This window comes from Hoplias malabaricus, chromosome 13 (genome assembly GCF_029633855.1).
Source record: "Hoplias malabaricus isolate fHopMal1 chromosome 13, fHopMal1.hap1, whole genome shotgun sequence".
Taxonomy (NCBI): Eukaryota; Metazoa; Chordata; class Actinopteri; order Characiformes; family Erythrinidae; genus Hoplias; species Hoplias malabaricus.
Window position 1 is genome coordinate 22,593,675 of NC_089812.1, and position 19,319 is coordinate 22,612,993.

Sequence of the window (19,319 nt, forward strand, 5' to 3'; positions counted from 1 at the left end):
ACGGTGTACGGTCGTCCCCTCACAACTACACACCAATGAACAACTGTCCATCTCTCTCACACACACACACACACAGAGACACACAGCGTCCATCACAAGACAGATCTGTACTGCTCTAACACTTGTTACACCATCAAACGCACAATAAAAATTGTCTCTTGTATCAGTTCCCTGGATGATAAGAATAATCTTTAATAAAGACTCATGTTTTGTGTGTGTTTATGAGCAGTGTGTTTATGCTTCTTTACTGATGACGATTCTATGCACAAAATAACATCCACATGAATAAATATTCAAATGAAAATGAAAAGAAAGAGCTCTTAACTGTTGACGTCCAGTGAAAGTGATTTACAGGGTCAGGTGTTTATTGTCCAATCACAGCTGAGGATATTAACAAATGATGAGTTTAAAGCGTTTCCAAAAGAAATATAAAACACCATTAAACTGAGTCTCAGATCTACTCTATAGGATTTAAATGTGGACTCTGACTGGAGCAGGATCCAGATCAGCTTCTGAATCATCTTTTTTTGTGGATGTTGGTGCTTCGCTTTGGGAAGTGACTCACTCTCGTATTTTATTCTATTTTTGTTGTAAATATCATTAAAAGTGTAATGTTTTAACCTTTTTTTATTATTCCTTTTTGTCACTATAGAGTAATCTATTTAGGCCTGTTCCAGTTATTACATAATCATATGATCAGGTATTTAAGAGGTTATTTCCTATATGTTACACTCACAACAAACAGGATGTGAACTGGGTGGCAATGGTAAGTTCAGTCAAAGCAAATAAAGGCAAATGTGAACTTTCAGAGAGCTGCTGTATCTTCAGAGTGCACAGGTTAGAAATGTCAGAGTTCTTTCTGTGGTCATTTGAGCACGAACACGTACTGACAGCTATGAAGCAGAGTAGGACTTAGACTTTTTTTTAACACAATGAACAAAAATACAAACTTGCTCACTGTTCTTTAAAAAGGCAGTTTCATTGTTTCTCACTAAGCTGCAAGTTCTTTCAGTCAGAGGAAATGACAGAAGGCTCTGGTATGTGTTCATAGAAACATAGGGTGTTGTGTTAACAATATATATATAGTTTTGACCATATTTAGTTCAGAGTAATGAGCTTCTGCTCGAGCTGCTGAGCTGAGCTACAAAATATTTTAATTTGTGAGACGTGAAACATGGTCTTTTACCAGCAAAAACCTCCAAGAAGTAGATAAAAGCTCAGGATCATGTCTAAAATATTACTCCATTCACCCCATAAAGTGTAATTAATTTATCATTAAATAAGCTTGAATAAATCACCATTAACTGATGCATCTCCTTTAGTGAGGATTACACTATTCAGCTCACCACTGTGTAGATTGCACAGATGTTTCTGTTTATGGGCCCTTCATTTCACACAGCACAGGAGGTGTTGAGGTCGGCAGAGCTCACGGCTCTGACTTGACGTTGGATTTTTTTCCTATTTCAGAAGATAAATCTGGATTCTTTATTTAAAAGCTCCTGGCTGGCTCGCCAATTGTTGGATTTAGGTACCTGAGAGGTTCTTGGGAATAAACTAGACAAAGCCTAAAGACTAAGAATATATCATTATTTAATTGTAGTATATTTCTATATAATTATGCTTCCATGTCATTTTCCATTAGAACTATGATGTGTAACAAGTGCTAGGAAGTTAGCCGTTACATGTACCCAGCGATCCTGAGATTTTTCCTGCTGATCTGTAGAGTATTGGATTGGTTTCCTTCTATCCCCCCTCTGATAACTGATCCACCATTTCCCACTCAAATTGGCCTGATACCGAAAATGTTATTTAATTAACAATTTCCAGAGAAAAACTTTGACCATGTACAACTTAGTCACCATGCACAATGCCAAATGTTGGCTAGAGGGGTATAAAGCCACCCAGAATTGGGCTGTGGTGCAATAGCTGAAAATCCCATTATTTTGGTCATAAGGAAATCCATCTTAAACCACCAGGGTGAGAAAATGATAACTAAACATGAGAGGCTAATGCAAAAGTACAATCCACATTTGTTTGTCATCAGGGAGCAATCAGTAATCAACACTACAAACACAGCTACAGATACAAATGCACTAGAAATAATAAAGCTTATAATGGCTCACTAAACAAAAATATCTGTTTATATCTAATGATGCTACTGCTTGGGAACAAGAGACTTGCAATGGATTCTGGGACACAATCAACTGGTGTAAAAATCTATGACACTAAAACTAAAAGCACAATGTGGAAAATATTTGTTGTAGTTGTTTTGGAAATATATTTAATGGATTGGGGTGTGGTGGTTGTGCTGCTCTCATTATTCATGGAACTTTAAACAATGTAAGAAAACAAGAGCTTGTTCCTCTGCTGCAGACTGTACTATGTGTTGCTATGGTCTCTGTTACCAGTATGTGTTATCAGTATGTGTTATCAGTATGTGTTATCTGTATGTGTTATCAGTATGTCTTATCACTATGTCTCACAGCGTTTACAGATCAGGAAAAGGGGCGAAAGAGGAAGAGAGGCGTTTAAGGCACAAACATCAGAACCTCAGAGCAAAAGTGTCTGAACACAGCAGCAGTGCCCACAGCGGTGCAAACTGAACTTTTCAACAAGGATTCAGCGAAACCAAAATGCTGAGACCTCTTCTTGTCTTTATTATCAGTAGATTAATTTATTTTTTATTCATTTAATTTGATAATTAATTATTATTATCAGCAGAAACATTGACAAATTAAATGAATGCTGTATGTGTAGTTCAGTCAGTAAAGGCATAATTCCCACAATAAAGGAATTATTTTCTTGGAAACAGCTCCTTGAATGGCTCTTTGAAACTGAGAGTGAAAACAATAAGATTCAGAAGTGTTATGATTTTTTTCAATAATAAAAAAGTCCATTATTTAAATTATTATAATGTCTTCATGTCATGTATGTCTCAACGTTTAGATCATCAACAAGAGTGCAGAAAACATCAGGAATATGTAATAAGAATAAACCTATTCAGAAGTTTGCAAGAATAAAGACAATTAGAAGAATGAACAGTATATTATCATGTACATTTTTTTTTTACATGTTTATAATATGGGCGGCACGGTGGCGCAGCAGGTAGTGTCGCAGTCACACAGCTCCAGGGGCCTGGAGGTTGTGGGTTCGATTCCCGCTCCGGGTGACTGTCTGTGAGGAGTTGGTGTGTTCTCCCCGTGTCCACGTGGGTTTCCTCCGGGTGCTCCGGTTTCCTCCCACAGTCCAAAAAAAACACATGTTGCAGGTGGATTGGCAACTCAAAAGTGTCCGTGTGTGTGTATGTGTTGCCCTGTGAAGGACTGGCGCCCCTCCAGGGTGTATTCCCGCCTTGCGCCCAATGATTCCAGGTAGGCTCTGGACCCCCCGCGACCCTAAATTGGATAAGCGGTTACAGATAATGGATGGATGGATGGATGTTTATAATATTTTAATCCTAATTCTGTAAGTTATGATTTCATATATAAAGTATTATATATAATAATTTGCAGCGTGAACAGTATTTTCTATTCTCTGCATTCTGGAATCACTGACTGAATTATTATGAGTGAATAGGTTTATAACACAACATTACCTTGGTCTAGTGACACCGTATGCTCTGTATTGTGTGTTAGTGGTTTAGTGAAATCTCACCCACTCTCAGTTAAATTTAAGAAAATCCAGAACACTAAAACACATTAAACAATCGAAATGTTGCCTACTGCTTGTGCAATGTTATTAGTTTGTGTGTAAGACACATTCTGTTTTGTCAACAAACATATTTCCCTTTGCTTCACCAGCAACTTTAGTTCTTCATTATTTTTTGAAATTATGATTTTATTGTGGTTCCACTGTTTATACTTTTTTCTTTTTAGAAAATCTGTAAAGAACACTGTGCTACATTTATATATGACAGGTTCTACATAAATAAAGATTATTATTATCACAATTATAAAATAACCATAATACATTTTTTTTACCTCACCTTAAAAAAATAAAGAAAACTAATTGCATGACTCTATATAGATGTGTTGCCTCCTAAATAAAGAGGTTAAATCAGTTTGTCCGCTACAAATATATTGATGCAGTTGCCGCTGCTTCAGAGTTTTGGTGAATTACATGAAGTCACTATTACAAACCTCTGCAGAGGGCTTTTAATTTGAAATATCAAATACAGATGGTGGAGACGTGACATCCTGTGGTCAGCTGAGCCATATCACAACAATATTTACAAACATGAAATCCATTTCAGAATCGCTGCCCTCGAGGAAAAATCTCAGATTGAAGCGGCTCCAGAGTCGTTAGTTACACTTTCACAGGACCGGCTCTCTGCAGTTCTAGAGAGTGTGAGACTGCTGTCACTGATGAAAGAGTCCTGGAGAAACAGTCATTTAAAACATCTTCAGACTGGTTTTGCTGTGCAAGATGGTTTAAACACGACGCTGAAGTTGGTTACTTATTCGCCAGTTTCTTATTCGGATTCTCTGTTTCACCTTAAATGGTGAAATAGTTGCATTCTGTCGCCGCTAGATGGCAAAGTACGAACACACCTTCCATAACATGGAAGAACTACACGTTTAGTTTAATTCAGTGGATATTATCTCTTTATTTTCAAAGAGTCTCAAAAATGTGAAAGGCTCACTGAAGACACAATATAACAGACTATTAATACCCTGAAGGTGAAGAAATTTTACTGTGGAATTTTTTTGTAAATGCCCTGTGAACATAGCATTGGACATGATAGAATATATGGGGAAATTGAGCATGTGCCTACATTCATTGGACATTTTCTCTGTGTCTCAAAAATCTGAAAGGCTCACTGAAGATACAATGTAACAGACTAATAATATGCTGAAGATGATGAAATTGTACCGTGGAAATTTTATATAATTGCACTATAAACATAGCATTGGACACGATGGAATGTGTGGAGAAATTGCACGTGGCTTAATTCATTGGACATTATCTCCAAATTATCAAAGTGTCTCAAACACCTGAAAGGCTTATTGAAGACACAGTATAAAAGACTATCGGAATCCTAAAGATGAAGAAATGTCACTGTGGATTTATTTTATTTTTTATTTTTTTTGTCATGGCCCTGTGAACATGGCATGTGATATGAACATAGAATGTGGAAACATGAACTTTGGTTATACATTCATGTAAAAAATTAGGACACCCCATGAAAGCCTTTGTCTTTTTAAACATTTAATTTTACGAACACATGAGCTTCATTTGAACAGTACTGAGTGATGGAGTTTATGTAACTAAACAAATAAACCTGAAGAAATTACTTAAAAATATAAGACGTAAAACAGGGGCGGCACGGTGACAGGAGGTAGTGTCGCAGTCACACAGCTCCAGAGACCTGGTGGTTGTGGGTTCAAGTTCTGCTCCAGGTGACTGTCTGTGAGGAGTTTGGTATGTTCTCCCCGTGTCCAAATGGGTTTCCTCCGGGTATTCCGCTTTCCTCCCACGGTCCAAAAACACACATGAATAGATGAATTGGCAACTCAAAAATTGTCCCTAGGTGTGATTGTGTGAGTGAATGTGTGTATGTGTGTGTCACCCCTTGAAGGACTGGCACCCCTTCAAAGGTGTGTTCCTACCTTGTGCCCAGTGATTCCATGTAGGCTCCAGACTATGGATTGTATATGTCCTATGGATTTTTTTCATTTTTTAATTGTTAGATTATCAAGAATCTGTAATTGATACGAGAGGAGGTGTAGTACAAATATAATATCCCAAAGTGTAGAGTTTAATTCATAAATGTGTGTTTGTTTAAACACTGAATGTCAGTGTGTATATTCACAATGCCTGGTTATTTCCAATATTATTATATTTTTATTATTATGCAATTTTATAGCAATTAGTCAGGTTGCCTGGCAACATATTAAGATAAAAGAGGGCCTTAAATAAAAAGAAATATATCTGTAAAAAAGACAAAAGGAATTTGTGGTTTTCCCCAAAAAATAAATCCCAGATAGTTAAAGTAAAAATTATATTTTTACATATATTAATGAAGGTTGCTCTGAAGCAAGAATTAGCACAATTTAGGCAGCTTAGCCCAGTGAGGCTAAACAAGGCATTGATAAGATTAAGTTTGCCTAAGCCCTAAAGCTTAAAATGTAAGAAAGTTTATTTAAAGGGCATCATTTAATTAGATCATTTCACAATTTTAAACATTTCTATAAATAATATAATATTCTATAAAATTCTATAATACTCTGATTCAAATGTTGTTCTTGATTGACCTTAGGCGAGTCCTTCAGCCAAGATGTGCTTTAATGCACATCTGATGCACTGGGCATAATTGTCATGAGTATCAAAGTGTTAAATTTTATGAACCAACTTTTGAAGTTTCTTACATACCATGTTCAAAATCTTCAACATAATTTTTATAGCTCAAGACATGAGACCATATGAACAAATGTTATTTATCATGTGTAGTGGAGTATGGATCGAATAAAGAAATGAAAAGTTCTGAATGAAAGACTTTCCACTCTGAATAAGGATTTCTTGGGACAGAACCCTACATTCCACATACTGCGTGTGTGCAAAGACTCTGCCCCCCCCCCCCCACACACACATAAGGTCTGCATCAAAGGACTGACCAGGACGCCTGTCCATGACCCCCTCCTCTTCTCCGTGAATGGAAAGATAACAAGCCAGTTTATGACGCTTTTAGGCAAAAGGAAGATCAAACAAAGTGGTGAAGACCAGAATTAATGAACCTAGTTTATGGCTCTCGGCGTCAAGGTGGCAAACCTTATCGTATGCAAAATCACACAGATGGCCAACAGAATTGACCTCGCACTGAACTCCTGAAAACCCATCCGAACAGGACGAATAGCATGGACCAACAGCGACCCCAAGTGGACATTTGCGAAATCATGTTTCGCCCTGCGGCCGTCTAAATACATAACGGACTTAATCGAGTATCTATAAATATGTTTATGCAATATGTATGAATGTTACTCTCTGTTGTCCTCAAGTGAATGTCTACCAACTAATGAAGTGATGTGTATTACTGTTTCAATCATGAAGGAAAGTTTCTGTCTCTGATTAGGAAAACGAATTAGTTTCTAACTTCTAGCATAATATTGTAGTGGGATGTAATCGTAAAATACCCAAGATATATATACGTAGATATTTGATATTAATAATCCTGGACACTCATTGTGCTATACCACAAGCATGTATATGTAATTTTTACGTTTCATGTGTATACATGAATCTTTTCTCTCTCTCTGAAATGTGAAACAAGTCACGTGAGCCTCAGACCCAGGATCCAACCAAAGGAAGGACACCTCCCAAATGGGCATGACCGTGCCACATCTGAAAAGGGGATGCCCGACTCTTCCCCGCTCTTTTCTTCCGCTCTCCTGTGAGCTCTTCTTCCGCTCTCCAGCGACCTTCTTCTCTTCCCGCTACGCCACTCACGTCGCGCTCCCTTCACTTCAAGTGCGACGCTCTTCCTTCTTCCTTACGCCGACGAAACTCTAAGAAGGACCTCACTCAGCTTCCAAGGAACGCCTTGTGCTAGTTAGCAGTGTGATACAGAAACTACAGCGTAACGTTGAGTAACTCTCAGTAATCTTTGTTTATTTGTGTTTATGTTTTATCGCCCAATCCAAGTTTAATCTCACGACTGATCAAAGCAGGTGAAACTTATTTTGACCAGAATAAGATATCACCCCTGAGATTAGTTGATAGCGGATATGTTAGCGTTATACTCTGACTTCTGAGGGCATCGCTTCTGGGGACTCGAGTAACGAGCGAACGACTCTGAGACGCCCCCCTCACTCAGGGGACAATCCAGCCAGGTCAGCAGTTCTCCGTGAAGGGAATCCCCCGACTGACGTCACACCGTCTAAGGCCAAGAGTGCCTGACTCACCCTGGAAGGAATTCCCTTCCTAGCGAGTCTACCTTCAGTGACACGGGGAGGACAAGAAGCAAAGACCCAGAGAACGGAGATTGAATCTGTTGGACCCGACGGCTTAGTGATAAAAGGCAAAAAGAGTAAGCAAGCAAAATTTACTCACTTTTCAGAAGCTGATGCCTAATTAAGTCTCTTGATAAATTTATACATTAATTAAATCTCATTTAGCAACACCTTAGTCAAGCCATATCGCCTAGCCTATCTTTAAATTCGAACCGGTTTGACCTGAGTTGATCTAGTGAGAATTTCTGGGATCGTGCTATGTTTAGTAAATATTCTCTTTTCTCTTAATAAAATATTTCCATTATTTGAAATAACAGTGTGTGGAGTCTGTTCATTAAAAGTCTGAAAATCCTGAAGAACTCACGTAGCGATGACAGTATTCACTCTCTAACTACTTGTTAATGTTTGTCATTTAAGTCAATAATAACAATAACAATTATTATCATTAGTCAAAACATCATTAATCAGAACGAGTTTGAATAAGGTCAAACGCTACAAATACAATATAGGGTACATATGCAGTTACTATCCAATATGCTATGTACTATCCTATACATCCAATTCTTCTGGATGATGTTGGTTGTTCTGGAAGTGAAAGCTCCATTACATCATGCAGTCATAATGGATTTAACATTCACAACTGTGGTCATGGTGAAGACGCGAGTGTTGTCTGCTCAGGTAACTTAAAACATTCCTGTTTGAGCAGACTTACAGCTCAGTCTAAAATACTCTGCACTTTTATTCTGTAATGGCACTTTAGTTCTTTTCTTTTATTGTATCATTTTAAATTGTTTTAATCATTTTTAATCATTTAAGCATTTTAATTTTTGTATGTATTTCTTTTTACTGCAATATTTTAATTGATTATTGGACTTTTATGATTTTTATTCTTGTTTTTAATTGAACTGTTTCTTCTGTAAAGCACTTTGAATAGCTTTTGTATGAAAGGCACTCTATTTATAATCTTGCCTTGCCTTAATGTCGTCATAATTTTATTTCAAAATTCTGTTTTACTTTAAAAACACTGGAGTACCCTGAACACAACGTGAACATTACAAAGATCTTTTTCATTATTTTACAGAATCTGCAAATACCACACAGAGCCCCACACAGTCCTCAATTTCTACAGGTCTATTCGAGAATAACGTGACTGCAAGGGTTTCACCCACACAAGGCTACAGCACTGCAGACTCCCATTCATACAGAACTGAAACAAGGGAATATCCATCAACTGAATATCCACTATCAGATCTGACTACAGCTTCCCCACCTCAAGGTATTATTTATTCAAATCATATAAAACTACATGTGTGAAATGCAAGAGGGTATATAATGGAAGCAAATAATTACTGACATTGGTACAAGAGATGGCATATCACTTTTCTTTTCCAATTCATGGTTTTTAGTGATGTGATGTTTAACATAGTAACTGCTTTAATAAGTTCATGTTCTCCATTTGTGACAGATGCCTCAAACATACGACTCGTCAGTGGCAATGGTGTCTGCTCTGGTAGAGTGGAGGTGTATCATAACGGCCAGTGGGGAACAGTGTGTGATGACGACTGGGACATGAATGATGCGGCGGTGGTGTGCAGACAGACGGGATGTGGCCGGGCGATCAGTGCCCCTCAGAGTGCCCGCTTTGGTCAGGGAAGTGGTCCAATACTTCTGGATGATGTTGGTTGTTCTGGAAGTGAAAGCTCCATTACAGCATGTCGTCATAGTGGATTATACAATCACAACTGTGGTCATGGTGAAGATGCGAGTGTTGTGTGCTCAGGTAAAGAAAGTTATTTTCACATTCTCTGTAATGATGATATTGCTGCTGTGGTCACTTAATAAAATAAATGTTCATTAATCCATTGATTGTAATCTTTTACAGAAACCTTACAGAGCCCTGTACTGTCCTCACACTCTGCCGTCTCTCCAGGAGAAACTGTTCAGATCAATTGTACTTCACCCATCCCAGAGTACATTTCTGCAGAATACCGTTTATACAGAGATGGGAGAACTATAAAAACCCAAACAGCTGAATCTTCAACAACATTTAGTTTCACAGTGGACTCCTCAAGTCAAGGCCAGTACAGCTGTGACTATTCCTACTGGAGACGTATCAATCTCACATCATCCAGGAGCAACTCTATCAGCATTATTGTGGGTAAGGGCACACACACAATGACAATGAATGTACATTTTAAAACAGTTCAATATCGTAGTGACTTCAAAGACTTAAAGGGGCTTTAAGAATGATCATCTTCCCAAAGACATTTTACAGGGTGTCCCTAAGGACACAGAAAAAAAACATCCATCCATCCATTATCCACTGCTTATCCGGGTCCGGGTCGCGGGGGAAGCAGTCGGAGCAACGAAACCCAGACCTCCCTGTCCCCAGCCACCGCCTCCAGCTCCTCCGGGGTATACCGAGGCGTTCCCAGGCCAGTCAATACATGTAGTCTCTCCAGCATGTTCTTGGTCTGCCCCAGGGCCTCCTCCCCATTGGACATGCCCAGAACACCTCACCAGGAAGGCGTCCAGGAGGCATCCGAACCAGATGCCCGAACCACCTCAACTGGCTCCTCTCGACGTGGAGGAGCAGCGGCTCCACTCCGAGTCTTTCCCGGATGTCCGAGCTCCTAAACCTATTCTCTAAGGGAGAGTCCAGACACCCTGCGGAGAAAACTAATTTCAGCTGCTTGTACACGCGATCTCGTTCTTTCGGTCACTACCCAACGCTCGTGACCATAGGTGAGGATTGGGAGGTAGATTGAACGGTAAATCGAGAGCTTTGCTTTTCTGCTCAGCTCTCTCTTCACCACAACGGACCGGTACAGAGCCCGCATTACTGCTGACGCTGCACCGATCTGCCTGTCAATCTCCCGCTCCGTCTTTCCCTCACTCGTGAACAAGACCTCGAGGTATATAAACTCCTACACTTGAGGCAGGATCTCACTTCCAACCTGGAGAGAGCACTCCACCCTTTTCCGACTGAGTACCATGGACTCGGACTTGGAGGTGCTGATCCTCATCTCTACCGCTTCACACTCGGCTGCAAACTGGTCCAGCAAGAGCTGGAGGTCCTGGCTCGATGAAGCCAACAAGACCACATCATCCGCAAATGCAGACATGGAATCCTGAGACCACCAAACCGGACACCTTCCGCCACTTGGCTACGCCGAGAAATTCTGTCCATGAAAGTTATGAACAGAACCGGTGACAACGGGCAGCCCTGACGGAGTCCAACTTACTGCCAGCCATACGAACCAGACTCCTGCTCTGTTTATACAGGGAACAGCCCCCACAGAATACCCCGAGGGACATAGTCGAATGCCTTCTCCAGATCCACAAAACACACTGGTTGAGCAAACTCCCATGCACCCTCCAGGATCCTAGCGAGGGTAAAGAGCTGATCCTGTGTTCCACTGTGCTCTGCATTGTTCCTCCTGGATCCAAGGCTCAACTATCAGTCGGACTCTCTTCCCCAGTACCCCCACATAGACCTTACCGGGGAGGCTCAGGAGTGTGATCCTCCTATAGTTGGAACACACTCTCCGATCCCCCTTCTTAAACAGGGGAACCACCACCCCAGTCTGCCAGTCCAGAGGCACTGCCCCCAATGTCCATGCGATGTTGCAAAGACGTGTCAGCCAGGACAGCCCCACAACATCCAGAGCCTTGAGGAACCCGGGGCGAACTTCATTCACCCCCGGGGCCCTACCACCAAGGAGTTTCCCTACAGCCCTCAGAGTCTCCAGTCGAGATTTCAGCTCTCCTCAGAGCAGCTCTGTTCGTTTCTCTATTGTGGGTAAGATGGGTCTTGTTTGTAGTTCCTGTCAAATCTGAGCCATCATTTGCTGTTTCATATTCAAGTCCCTCTTGTTTTTCAGTGAACCTGCTGCAGCCCAACATCTCCTTCAGTTCTTCTCCTGATGGAGACTTCCACTGGTGGCTTCAAAGCTTAGAAGTGACCAGGGGACACAGCTTCTCCATCATCTGCTTCACAGAGCCACAGTATCCAGGTGGATACTTCCACTTGGAGTTCAGTGGATCCAGCATCACCAGAACACAGTCAGCTGTGAATCACTCAGCCTCTTTTTTCTTTCCTGAGGCAGATTTCACCCACCAAGGAAACTACAGCTGTGTTTATGAAGTAGCCGTGTCTACACGCACCTTTACCTCCAGTTCCACTCCATTACTGAGCGTCACAGTGAAAGGTAAAGTCTAACAAAGTACTAATATTTGTTCATTATGTTCCTAAATGCGAAGTTAGAAATTTGAAGTGGGGTAAGTTTTGCCCCATTCAGGGTGTGTTCCCGCCTTGCACCCAGTGATTCAAGGTAGGCTCCAGACCCACCATGACCCTGAACTGGATAAGGGCCACATACTGTGCAAATACATACAAACTGTACATATTGTTATTTATGTATTAATATAAGCAAGCTTAAAACACTTTAAACCCCTGCCCTGATGCACAGATCGGAGCCTAACCAAAATATTTATGGCTCCTAAAGTATAATCAGGAAAATTATGTGAAATGTGATGAAAGGAGGACTCAGAAATTCAATCCAGTCCAAATATATTGATTTTTATATCTACATGGGTCAATGATAATGGTTGTAATTTACTACCAGGTAAATTCAATAAGAGGTAATTTTAATTAATGTGCGGTGACTGCAGTCATTTGTACCAGGACATGCACAAAAGGCCAGTGAATGGATTAACAGAATAGCAAATGTGTTTGCTCAAATTAAATAAAACATGAACACGAATTGTAAATTGTTCCATTGAAATAATTAAAACACGGGCACTTATTTGTAAATTGTTCCCTCAAATTAATTTAAATGTGCCAACAAACTGTAAATCGTTCACTCAAATTATTTTTACCCACCGCCCGCCCTGGGTTTCGTAGGCTGAAATAGTTTTGTTTAAAAAAAAAAACCCTAACAAACAAACAGAGTCATCAGTTTAATGTCGAAAAATGTTTTTGTAACTTATATGTTGCATTTTAACCAAGAAAAATGCTATGTGAAATTCATATGGAGCTTATGTGAACATGAGTTTGCTGATGTGTTCATATACATGTGTTTTGAGGGGGAAAATGTTATTGTTCTGAGATGTGGAGTATAATTTCTGAACGTGAAGATTGTATTCATAGTAGACGAGCAGTACTTCTACACTGTACTACTGTTGTATATACTACAGATTGGATTTACTGCATGGGTCAGCTTTGATGGCGAGTACGTCCCATTGGATCCTGGAACACTCTTCGACCTACACAATGAATTGGAGCTGAGCAGCCAGAGCTTTGGAACTTTTGACTGTGAACTGTTCGTCTTAACAGGAATCAGATAAGCACAAATATACATTCACTTCCCAGGAGTCATGGGCCCTTACACTGAATCTGCCAGCTGATCCTTATTTGTGCTGTCAGTGATCTAATCTCGCTGAAAATCCTTCAGCACTGGAGCATCTCCACACATTATTTGGATCTTGAGTCACACATGATTTCCTCGAACAAATCCTGGCCGACCTCTGACCCAAACACACAATGTGGGGGTTCCATTATTTGCCAAAAGACCATGATGCATTTAATATGTTTTTATACTTCTTCATAATTCAGTGTTTGAGCTGTAACCATGGTGATGGAGAGGGTGTGTTTAGGTGTGAAGTAGTTGACTGTAGATTTATTCACAATGGTGGTGAATGGAACCAGACGTCTCCACGTCTACAACACAAATCCAGCTTTTTATTCCTGCTTCACCAGCAGCAGCAATGACCTGCCACCCGTCTAAAGAGCTTTAAATGGAATTCTAATAAAATAGCAGTCATTATTTTAAGAGACAGAACTGTTTTTCTCTGAAAACTCTCAGACACCAGGCGGTGTATTGACAGATGTTTCATGTGTTTGAATGTTCAGTGTGTGGTAACTTTGTGGGAGACCAAGTCTAGTTTCTAACCACCTCTCTGTGCAGTGCCCAGTGCAGCACATTCAGATCGCTCTGAATAACTCTGTTTACAATAGAACCATTTAATTATGCAGCAGTTTTCAAAGAGACGACTGAAAATCTCCTTTAAAGTGGAAAGTTGATGAAACTGATCCTCCGTATCGACACAAACCTGCCTCTCTGTCAGCTCCAGTGTTACAGCTAATCATGATTCAACTAAATCTAGCCCCGTATGAACGTCAGCTGAACTGTGGGGCTTCACTCTAATCCAGTTTTCTGCTGTAGATCAGTGTCGGGGCCATCACTGTACCTTTCTTGCAATACCTCCGCCTCTACACCGTGTTCAGTGAGAATCTCAAGGCCATAGTTTGAGTTGAAACCTTTCAATAAGCTCGACTGCTGCTGGGGTCTTACTTCCTCATTTCACTTCAACTATGCACACGACTTGAACATGAAGTTGAGCGTCCACTTGCTCTGAACTCCCGCGGGCTTCTCAGAAACCTGTGTTTTGTTTTTAAGCATATGTGTGTATATGATAATGCTGATGTGAGCGATTCTCTGGACTCTAGATACTGCCCTGATGTTTCACTGCCAGTGAGCCACGGTGTATGGTCGTCCCCTCACAACTACACATGTCTTTCTTCCTCACCTTGAGGTGCAAGAAAACAGACGCCATATCACCTCTACAATTAAAGTGGTGTGATTAATGTCGGTCAGAATGATTGTTTGGGTCACAAGAACTTTACAGAACTACTCTTTGCAGAAAGCAACAGGGTTAGGACTGTGTTTTGTAGTGTATCCTCAGAATGAACAGAGCAAGAAACATTTCCCCCCAGTTTTCTGGAACTATTTTACAAACATTTAACATTTGTTCCCCCTCTGTCTCCCTCTCCGTCAGGTGCGGAGCGAGTGATCACCCTCAAGATGGAGATCCCTGGCTCTATGCCTCCACTCATCCAGGAGATGCTGGAGAACTCAGAAGGTCTGGAGGGTCAGGGGAGCAGCGCAGCCAGAAGAGGAGGGGGTGGAGGAGTAGGAGCACCATCAGGAAGCTGCAGCCCGAGTCTTTTCCCAAGTTCCGCCCGGAGCAGTCCTTCAGCACATTCACCTTGAGAAACAGAACCCCCCCAAACCCAGGGCTCCACAAACGCTGCACCAGGACTGAGCACCAGGCCTCCAGACACCAGCCGGGCGGACTTTGATTTGGGAAGAAGTACGGCCCAGAAACGAACAATACCCTGGCTTGCTTGGCTGGGGGTGGGATGTAACGGCCGAACGCGACACACATCCATGACCCACTTTATGGCCTAATGAGTTGGCGCTTTTTTAGCAGATTCGGATCTAGGACCGGAAAGGAATGATCAGAGCAAACTGAGACTGAGGACTTTGGGCAGAATAAAGCCCACACTTTGTAGAACTGGCCTCTCTACTCTTTCTGCATTAAGTAATACATAATAAAGGCTGTGTCGGTTCTGAAGAGGAAAGGGAACATTGAACAAGGCGTGGATGAAGCAATGACGCTACATTCTGGACTCCCTCAGTCAGGAACCGAGGAGGAGACAGAGGCGAAATAAACTAAAGACTATAGAATAAAGACAAAAGGATGTCCAGAGTCCAAAAGTCATCAGGGACATTTTGAACTTTGTAACCTTTTTTTTTCTTTTTCTTACAAAAGATATACGAATATATGAATATCTATATTGACAGGAAAGCAGAACAGATCATTTACATTTACGCATTTGGCAGACGCTTTTATTCAAAGCGACTTACAAAAGAGGATCTAACATTTGAACTACAGCACAAATTATACAAACTACCTTACATTAAGTGCAATATGCCAGGAAGTAATAAGTGCATTAAAAAAAGAATTTGAAATTTGAAACATTTGAAATGTTTGTCTTAGATGAATGATGCAGGGAAAAAAAAATCATATTTTACTCTTCGTTGTTCCAGGAGAATAGATGTGTTCTGCCCACTGTCACCTTCACTGCAGGAGATTGTTGTGGAGGGTTATGGAGATTGTGTTTGACTTTGGCAAAAAACTAAATCGCACGGTTCACATCATGTGCACTTGCACTCTCACGCAACAAAACCAGTTAAAAGCAAAAAAACACACACACACACACACACACACACACAGGGGAGGAAAAAATCGTGAAGTGCTGAGTTTTTTGTCCGGCAAAAAAAATAAATAAATGACAGAGCTGTGTTAGTGGCCTCTGTTCAGGTCGGTTTCTGAAGTTTCTGAAGATGAGATTGAGTTGATCACAGCTTCTAGTGAATATCTTTCTGTTGTTTCCTGACCAGAGACAAACCACCACTTTGTGAATGATGAGCATTAATGAACAGTGAAGGCAAACTCTGGATTCACCTCAGACTCAAAGATCTGTCTGCGTTAAGACTTGGCGTAAAGGGGTATTTACATTAGACAGGTGAAGTAGAGAGTGATCCTTTATTGAAAATTCCTGCTCAACTACAGCGTAAAACATCATTGTTTCGAGTATTTTAAGACGCAGTCAAAACCAGACGCCCCGTCAGCAAAGAGACGTAACCTCTGCCCCATTTCCCCACTGCCTCATGAACCCTACAACACCACTGCCTCGGTCCTTTTGAACAATCACCACCACCAACAACACCACTGCCTCCGTGAGACAATCACTTTACCTGTAGCTCCCCAACAGCACTGCCTCTGTACGCTGCTGGTCTACAGCAGAACCCTGGACTGAATCTGCCAGCTGATCCTTATTTGTGCTGTCAGTGATCTAATCTCGCTGAAAATCCTTCAGCACTGGAGCATCTCCACACATTATTTGGATCTTGAGTCACACATGATTTCCTCGAACAAATCCTGGCCGACCTCTGACCCAAACACACAATGTGGGGGTTCCATTATTTGCCAAAAGACCATGATGCATTTAATATGTTTTTATACTTCTTCATAATTCAGTGTTTGAGCTGTAACCATGGTGATGGAGAGGGTGTGTTTAGGTGTGAAGTAGTTGACTGTAGATTTCTTCACAATGGTGGTGAATGGAACCAGACGTCTCCACGTCTACAACACAAATCCAGCTTTTTATTCCTGCTTCACCAGCAGCAGCAATGACCTGCCACCCGTCTAAAGAGCTTTAAATGGAATTCTAATAAAATAACAGTCATTATTTTAAGAGACAGAACAGTTTTTCTCTGAAAACTCTCAGACACCAGGCGGTGTATTGACAGATGTTTCATGTGTTTGAATGTTCAGTGTGTGGTAACTTTGTGGGAGACCAAGTCTAGTTTCTAACCACCTCTCTGTGCAGTGCCCAGTGCAGCACATTCAGATCGCTCTGAATAACTCTGTTTACAATAGAACCATTTAATTATGCAGCAGTTTTCAAAGAGACGACTGAAAATCTCCTTTAAAGTGGAAAGTTGATGAAACTGATCCTCAGTATCGACACAAACCTGCCTCTCTGTCAGCTCCAGTGTTACAGCTAATCATGATTCAACTAAATCTAGCCCCGTATGAACGTCAGCTGAACTGTGGGGCTTCACTCTAATCCAGTTTTCTGCTGTAGATCAGTGTCGGGGTCATCACTGTACCTTTCTTGCAATACCTCCGCCTCTACACCGTGTTCAGTGAGAATCTCAAGGCCATAGTTTGAGTTGAAACCTTTCAATAAGCTCGACTGCTGCTGGGGTCTTACTTCCTCATTTCACTTCAACTATTCACACGACTTGAACATGAAGTTGAGCGTCCACTTGCTCTGAACTCCCGCGGGCTTCTCAGAAACCTGTGTTTTGTTTTTAAGCGTATGTGTGTATATGATAATGCTGATGTGAGCGATTCTCTGGACTCTAGATACTGCCCTGATGTTTCACTGCCAGTGAGCCACGGTGTATGGTCGTCCCCTCACAACTACACACCAATGAACAACTGTCCATCTCACACACAGATCTGTACTGCTCTAACACTTGTTACACCATCAAACACACAATAAAAATTGTCTCTTGTATCAGTTCCCTGGATGATAAGAATAATCTTTAATAAAGACTCATGTTTTGTGTGTGTTTATGAGCAGTGTGTTTATGCTTCTTTACTGATGACGATTCTATGCACAAAATAACATCCACATGAATAAATATTCAAATGAAAATGAAAAGAAAGAGCTCTTAACTGTTGACGTCCAGTGAAAGTGATTTACAGGGTCAGGTGTTTATTGTCCAATCACAGCTGAGGATATTAACAAATGATGAGTTTAAAGCGTTTCCAAAAGAAATCTATAACACCATTAAACTGAGTCTCAGATCTACTCTATAGGATTTAAATGTGGACTCTGATTGGAGCAGGACCCAGATCAGCTTCTGAATCATCTTTTTTTGTGGATGTTGGTGCTTCGCTTTGGGAAGTGGCTCACTCTCGTATTTTATTCTATTTTTGTTGTAAATATCATTAAAAGTGTAATGTTTTAACCTTTTTTTATTATTCCTTTTTTTCACTATAGAGTAATCTATTTAGGCCTGTTCCAGTTATTACATAATCATATGATCAGGTATTTAAGAGGTTATTTCCTATATGTTACACTCACAACAAACAGGATGTGAACTGGGTGGCAATGGTAAGTTCAGTCAAAGCAAATAAATGCAAATGTGAACTTTCAGAGAGCTGCTGTATCTTCAGAGTGCACAGGTTAGAAATGTCAGAGTTCTTTCTGTGGTCATTTGAGCACGAACACGTACTGACAGCTATGAAGTAGAGTAGGATTTAGACTTTTTTTTTGAACACAGTGAACAAAAATACAAACTTGCTCACTGTTCTTTAAAAAGGCAGTAAATCTTCAGCAAGTATTTCATACAGAGACTGAAGTTATTTCAGATCTTTAAAAGATTTTATTACTAACTCTGACGAGGTCTGACGTCTCACCAAAACCTTTTCCATCAAATTAACGCTTTAAACTGAGAGAGAGAGAGAGAGAGAGAGAGAGAGAGAGAGAGAGAAAGAGAGAGAGGTGAAAATACATTTTGTTTCTCTTTTCTTTCTAGGAATGAAACACTTATAGGAGTTTGAGGAGCCCTCAGAACCTGTGTCACATTGGTCAGGGGAATCTGAGTCATGTGCTGCTTAGTGCTGTGCCTCATTTACAAAAAGTTGCAACTTTCTCGTTTCATTGTTTCTCACTAAGCTGCAAGTTCTTACAGTCAGAGGAAATGACAGAACCTAGGGCTCTGGTATGTGTTCATAGAAACATAGGGTGTTGTGTTAACAATATATATATAGTTTTGACCATATTTAGTTCAGAGTAATGAGCTTCTGCTCGAGCTGCTGAGCTGAGCTACAAAATATTTTAATTTGTGAGAAGTGAAACATGGTCTTTTACTAGCAAAAACCTCCAAGAATTAGATAAAAGCTCAGGATCACGTCTAAAATATTACTCCATTAACCTCATGAAGT